Source organism: Pangasianodon hypophthalmus, chromosome 15 (genome assembly GCF_027358585.1).
Source record: "Pangasianodon hypophthalmus isolate fPanHyp1 chromosome 15, fPanHyp1.pri, whole genome shotgun sequence".
NCBI lineage: Eukaryota > Metazoa > Chordata > Actinopteri > Siluriformes > Pangasiidae > Pangasianodon > Pangasianodon hypophthalmus.
The window spans coordinates 13,065,506-13,073,679 of NC_069724.1; positions in this window are offsets into that span (position 1 = coordinate 13,065,506).

An 8,174-nucleotide genomic window follows, 5' to 3' on the forward strand; every position below is an offset into this window, starting at 1 on the left:
CTGTGACTTAGCTGAAATAATCCCTTATTACGACATGTGCATTAATATAAACCTGTGATTTGCCATGAAGCTGGGACTACTGTGAGAGATGACCAGTTAGATTTGAAAATTCAGCAGCATTGTGGTATAAATAAGAGATAAAAACTGTAACAAACTGCTTGGGCGCCATTCTGTCTTTCAGTCTAACACTAGCTCGGAATGGTTGGTGGGAAAAATAAGACAATAATACTGTTGTCACAGTAAAAACATGACATTTTTGGTTCACAAGGAGCCGCTGTCTGTCAGTCAAGCTGTTTAGAAATGTTTTACACTGATAGTAAGCTTTAGTTTTGGCATGACTATGAAGTATCACTGTCTAGAAAAATTATATAATACTGACATGTTGGTCTGACTGTAGAAATGTCCCATAGAAATTTTTAAGGAATGTACCAAAAAACAAACAACAAATATGTCATTCCTGTGGTGATTTAAAGTACACTAGGAGCAACCCGTTACACCACTAACACAGAAGGAACATTCGTTATCCATTACTTTATAATATCTCGTGCCAGAGTTTTTGTTTCCGACCTCAAAGCATGCTTGTGCACACTGCATGAAGTTGTTTCTTGAACTAGACTTGTTCCGGGTAACTTTAAGAGTGCCCTTGTCTCTTAATCATTATTGATCTATTGTGTGAGAGGTGAACAGGCTAATGCAGAATTCTGGTCAAGTACTGTCAGATTGGACGCTGTCCAAGCAAAATTCACCGACTCTGCTCAAGAATAAGGATGGCCTCTGAGGAGCAGGAAATATAGTGCAGATTCATCACATGCCTTCACCCAAAAGATGAGATGTGCATCTTTTAACGGTCTAAAAACAGGACTCTTGACATTAAAATCTACGGTATGCATATTACATTACGTCTCATGGAAAAAAAATGATTGGCGGTGTTTGATCTAATCAAAGGAAATAGTTCAAGAATTTTCACTTCCTCATATGTGGAGGGAGAAAACCTGGAGCGTTAAGCAGATCAGATGTGTCATTTTATCCATGAGGAGATCCCGTCAGATCACCATGCCAGCATTTCTGGGGTTTGTGGCTTTTTAGAGCCAAAGGGTGGAAATACTATCAGGGGGTACGTCAGCACGAACAAGATCCGCTCCTTGTCCTTGACCAAAAACATCTGCAACAAGCAGAAATTGTGGAAAACAAACAAAACAGTACTTCATCCTTTGCAATGGCAATGTTGACACATAGATTTCCACATAAACATGGACATACCTACTACCCCTCCCACACACACATGCACACACACACACACACACACACACACACACACAAATGTGCATGGGCAGTCTTTTGGCTAAAATACTCCTCCACATTAATTATCCCATAATAGACTACATCAAACATGCACAATACACAAACACACCTATGTACACAAGTATTTTGTATAAATACATGCAGACTGTAAGAGGAATCCAATTCAATCCAGTTCCAAAGTTTATATCCATGTAAACACACATTCACAGTGATTGAGCAAGGTCAGTTATGTAGGGAATAAAACACAATGAGGATTGCTTTTATAGAAAAATACATAGGAAAAGAATCAGTAATGAGATGGTGTGATGAAGCAGAGTTACTGTTACCACACAAAGTTGATTATTTTTTTCGATAGCAGCACATCCCAGAGTGTTTGTATTCTATTTCTATCTATTTATAGCTACATTTAATGTTGTGGCAGTCCTGCAAAACAAATTCTTGTTATCACTTATGTTATAGCAGCTATAAACAGTTAAAAGTTATAGCAGCTATAAACAGTTCTCTCACTCGCCTCTCTTTTTTCCTTTCTCCTGAAGTTAATAAGACAACAAAAAATGCAGCTTGTCATGTTATAGAGAAACCACAACGCCTAAACAACTCTGTCGTGAAGACCTTACTGCGTCAGAAAGGTTACAGCTGACTTCTGAAAAGCACTGACACTAGAGCTTCCTTCCACGAATGTTAAATAAACGTCTCGTTATAGAACACTTCACCATATCAACAACACACGTTGTTCTCCGTTCAAGTGTGATTTGAGCTGCTGTTATAGAAAATTAATCAACACTTTCTGACCAATATTTTTTCCTAATTTTATTAGACCATACTTTTAAGATAAGTTTTTATTTTTAATCCTCAATTACAGAAGATCTGTTCTGGCTTTGATAACCTCACTAAAACAGGACTAAATGAAATTGTTCAGGTGTTATATATTGCTTATATAGTTAGTTATGACAGATGATTTATTGACTTTAACAGTGTGTTCTCTTTGGGGTCAAACTGAACTTGAACATAAAAAGAGTTCATAACCTGGATAACATTACACCTTTATCCTGGATATGCATTTAAGGATTAAAAGCTTATTAAATACTTATTTATTTATTTATTTATTTATTTATTATGCTTTTAGTTGAAACAGCATTTTAATGGCAGTCAAAAAGAAGAACAGAAACTTTTAATTTTGAAACTATTATCATTATTTTTAATACTTACATCTACACACATGCAGATTAGACATGTTAAGCACAGTGACCTAATCAGATCAGTGAATGAGAGAGTTTATCTGTACTTTAAGAACTAAAAGAGACAGAAGGAGTCACAGGACAGTGCGAGTGAGGCCGCTGCATCACCGCTAAACCCTGAAGAATGGTGGAGGAGGGTTGAAGAGCAGAGAGATAAAAGAGAGGGAACGGCTGCACATAGTGTGTAGTGCTGGTTATCTCAGCTGTCACTAAAGAACACCCCCTTCCCTGCACCCTCACTTCCCTCTGTTCCTAAATCTGTGGATTTATGATCGGTGAGTGTCGAGAGCTTCAGTCGTAAACAGGGTCAGGCTCAGAAGAGTCTTAATCACACTACAGCCTGTGTGTGTGTGTTTGTGTGTGTGTGTGTTCAGTCTTCCTTGTCCAAGTGTAGGCCCAATATTACTAACAGGTAATGCAAGTCTATCTGCAACTCTATCTATCTATCCAGTACAGAAAATGTGAAATAATATGACAGCAAACAATACATAGGAAAATGTCATTCCAGTTGTCCAAGATGGCTGCCCTCTTCATTCTAGCATTCAACCACACTATGGTGTTTTGTTCCTGTTTATCAGTGACAGTAAGTCACACTGTGTACTAAACCACACCACTAAATGAACTGAGGCAGATATTTACAGAAAAGATGTTGGGTGATTACACTTGGGTTAAATGGAGAAACACTGTGTGCATTTGATTTTTCACCAAACTATTATTTCACATTTGCAGACTCATGACTATCACAAAGATACATACTTACTCTCTCTCTCTCTCTCTCTCTCTCTCTCTCTTCCATGCCTATTATAACTCAAACTACACCAGATGCGTCTATAACATTTGTATTTCGGAGGCTGAACAGTCTAGATGCCCACTAACAAAGAATAATGTATGCTATTTTTATGCTTCTCTGAAGAACATCTCTCTCATCATCCCAAGTGGATGATAAATAGGGAGGAGTCTCATAAATTCTGATTAGAGACAAAAACCCAAGTGAAACATTTCAATTCCTGTAAAAAGTGCTTCAATCTTCATGTCTATAGACCTAATATACTGCTATAAAGTCTTTATAAAGTATTTTATAAAAACTTCTTATATACTTATATAATTATACTTATATACTCTCATACTGATAAACTCCAGTATGTGTGTAAGAGCACACACAACAATCCTGTCTCCACTCAAATCCATTTCTTGCCAATGTGAACAGTCTGTGTAGCTCTAATATGAGTGTAATGCATATGCATTTGCTGACAGATAAACAAACCTTTTATTACTTCTTAGGCTGTTCTTCAGCAAGATAGCAGGATCCTGATGCCAGCTCTGGAACTCTGCTCACTAACGAGTGTAATGAAATTTCATTTAAAGCAAGTAGATGAAGATTTGGCATGCATTTAAATATTTAGGTGAGATAGACTTCCATTACTTGTTAGCTGAAACTAAAGAAGCAAATGTCAGACACTGAACATATCTTGGCTGATTGCCTACAGCACATCTGGAGTATGGGGGAAATAAGCGCAGGAATTATTTTACCAGTCAGGGAAGGGTTAAGAGTGAATGCTAGCCACATTCAGAATACTGAGAAGCGGCTCCCGTGTGTACAGAAGCCTACAAATTACAGAGAATGTTCTGATCTTTTAGTGTGGCTGATTTAAACTATTAACACAATGAAGTGACAACAGGAGAAAATAACCTGATGCTAAATTCAACACTGTAGAAGTAAAGGAGCTATTGGTCTTTCATGCCAAGGATTTGTACAGTCAGTGTGGGAGGCATCATTCATAAATAAATCAACAGCAGACTCAGTATATGGCATGAGTAGAGTGAGATGTAAGTGATTAAAAAAGCTCTCGTGTTTCCCAATCAGTCTGGCTTCAAACCAGCACACTCCACAGAGACTGCCCTTTTGGCCGTCACTGAGAAGCTACATGCTGCTAGATCAGCCAAACTGTCTTCAGTCCTCATCCTCCTTGACCTTTCAGCAGCGTTTGACACAGTGAACCACAACACTCTCTTGTCCACGCTCATGAGCCTAGAAATTCATGGCAATGATTTGCTTCCTACCTGGAAGGTCGGTCACATCAGATGACATGGAGGAGATCCACAGCTGCTCCTGGCAGACTCTCCACTGGTGTCCCACAAGGCTCAGTACTTAGTCCTCTCCTGTTCTCCCTCTATGCTCGATCTCTTGGTGCGGTCATATCCTCACATGGGTTTTCATGCCACTGCTATGCAGATGACACTCAACTCATCCTCTCCTTCCCTCCCTCAGACACTCTGTGTTTCTGCTCGGATATCAGCATGTCTGGCAGACATCTCATCATGGATGACAGCTAATCAGCTGAAACTTAATCCCAGCAAAACTGAACTGCTGTTCATCCCAGGTGATTCATCCCCATCTCAGGATCTTGCAATCTCCTTAGACAATTCTCTGATCTCGCCTTCGGTTACTGCATGCAACCTTGGGGTAACCATGGACAATCAACTTTCCTATTCTTCTCACATTGCTAATCTGACACTATCATGTCGATTTCTCCTTTATAACATCAGAAGAATTCGTCCATTTCTTTCCACACAGGCCACACAGGTGCTTGTTCAGTCCCTTGTCATTTCAAGACTGGACTACTGCAACTCACTCCTGGCAGGTCTGCCTCTGAGCGCCATTCGTCCTCTGCAACTGATCCAAAATGCAGCTGCATGATTGGTTTTCAACCTTCCTAAATTTTCCCACACCACCCAATTGCTAAGCTCTCTCCACTGGCTTCCTGTAGCTGCGCGCACCGGATTTAAAACACTGATGCCAAAAACGGGCCAGCACCCACTTATCTCAAAGCACTTATCACACCTCGCACAGTTCCACCATCTCTCAGGGTACAAGGAAGGCATGCATCGAGACTCTTCTCTGTTCTGGCACCAAGGTGGTGGAATGAACTTCCCCTAGATGTCTGAACAGCTGAGTCACTGGCAGTCTTCAAACGACGTCTAAAGACTTGCCTCTTCCTAAAGTACTTAAGTTAGCACTTATCAAAAAAAAAAAAAAAAGTATTGTCTGAGCGCTTGTATATTACCTCCCCAACAGAGTTTTGGACTGATGGTATTCCTAGTTTGTGACCTAGTGAGCCAATATCAGAAAGTATATTTGATAGACTTCAAAGCACTTGTGTAAGTCACTCTGGATAAGGGCGTCTGCCAAAGGCCATAAATGTAAATGTAAAATGTTTGAAACATAAATTCCTCCAAGTCTGTTTATTTGTTGCATGTCATAAGCCCAATCGGACGGGATTAGATTTACATGGGGACCTGGAGTAATTTCATCACTTGTGGTGCTCCACTGTGATTTTATTTTCTGTCCAGATTGGTCATGTCAGTGTTTACAGCCCAAATGACTTACTGTTCTTCGACAAGCTCCGTGATCGTCTGATAATTTCAGTCTTGTCTGGATCGACACATTTGTCATTTTGCAAGCAGATGCTGGCTGTTGTGTTGGGAAAAAGTTTTTTTGAAGGCTGCTACTTGCTCTATTTATTTGCGCAGGCTGCATATCCAATTTCCGAAACGAGAAAACATCAATATGTATAACTCCATCTCCATACTCCCTACACTGGGAGCCCATTAACAAGAGAAAGAACATAAAAATCAATCCTGAAGTTTGATTAAAGTAGCTATTTTAAAGCCACTTTATATTCACAAATTACATATGCAATGATTAGTTTTCTAGAAATAAATGAATGAGCAGTTTTATCCATACCCAATGGAACTTTCATGGTAAAAGCAAATGCATACATCTAATTAAAAAATACTTTTTGATGGCCAAAGGTCTGAATAACTCAAAGCCTACACCTTCTCAGTAAACATATGCTGACAATGTGAAAGGTTTTGAGGGTGAAAACATATACAATACATATACATGTGTGTGCTTCCTAATCCCATTCCAGCTAATCACCTGTTAGTAATGCAGTCTTGACCACTTGATTTTAAATACAAGAGCAGATACAGACACAGAAACTTAAGTTCTTAATGAAACATAGCTCTAAAGTTCAAGTCTGTGTAGAGCTCTGTCAGACCCCCACTCCCGTGCACATTTGGAGCTCTGAGACAATTACATCAGCACTGGATAGTAAGGGAGATAGGGTGACTCTGAGCAGAAGCAAAGAACGAGGCCCTCACTATCCCCTACTCATTAGTCCAGTAAATCTCTTGTGGTGATCATCCCCTCATTGTACCCCAGTCCCTCTCACAGCTGTAAATTTGGTTGCTCCGGAGAAGCCCGACTAACAGCTTTATGGGAGCGGAGCATGGCAGGTGTCCAATATGGCTGCCACTGTCTGGGTCCCCACTGAATCTCAGCTGTGGGAGAGTCGAGAAGATGTTACAAAAGAGACATCTTTAGAGACTGGGAGGGAAAGTGGGAAGCTGACAGCCTGATATCATCCCACTTATAATAAAATTAACCAGCCTCCAGGTAACTGCTGTAAAATCTTTGGATTGTCTTTGCAGCTCACCATTAAGAGGCACCAGTCAATACAGTCTCCAAGCTGCATTAATCGATGGTGACATATTACTTTTTACAAGCACTTAGAAGAATTTTCCTCTCTTTCCCATCGTTTCTTAAGATTCCACAACCTGCTCAGGATCACTAACATAAAACAGAAATCTCCCCAGGGTCTGAAATATCACTAGGTGGTTGAGGGTAATTTACTCTTTTGTTGACCTGGACAGACAGTTCTGGCCTGCTGGAGAAGAAGAGTGAGTGGCTGAACATGTACTTCATCATATAATGTTCCTTGAGGAATCATCCTCCAAAGATACTACTGCGAATATTTTTATGCTATGTTCCACATTGTGTCTGGAGTCTTGCAAAAAAGAGAGTCATGTTGGATCCAGAGAGGTTTCAGTCATCCAAAATAAATACATGAACTCTTGCGTGAAAATATGGATGGTGGAATAAGCACCTCTGTTCCCTCTAATGAGTTTTAGGGTGGTAACATTCATATAAAATATAAAACCTGAGATATGTCCAACTTGAAGACAGGGAGTCAGTATGGGAGCCTAGCAAAGTACCACAGAATATACTGGCCCTGTCAATGCAATAACTGCACTCAAGTCGCGATATGATTCCAGCTCAGATTGATATACACTGATGAGATAGATATACTAATGACTTAAACACAACTTAATGCTTAGTAAGAGATTTTGGGTGAGCACAAACACTTTTATGGGCCCAACATGGCCTATTTTGGATGTGCAGAGCTTGATATTTTATGGTGGTACTGACACATTTTTATATATCATTCCTGAATGCATTCCAGAGAGGTGACTCACAAATGGCTAGTGAAACAAACAATGCTCTCATTGAGTGTTTTGGGTATAGTAGCCTTTTTTTTCCCCTACACTGAGGCCAGAATAGCTCCGAATGGTCCCCTGCGTCTGCCACCTCATTAAAATCCTGCTGTTTCACAGCCCAGGCCATGCAAGCTGCCCAGCAGATACACTGTTTGTGCACATTTAATAAATCTCACAAGTTCATCTCATCCAGATTGGAGTCTCTGCAGGACGTGACATTTGTAAACTCCCATAGCAATCCCATCCCTTCCCCCATTTAAAAATGGCAGCATTCCAGAAAGAATTTTCTGTCAT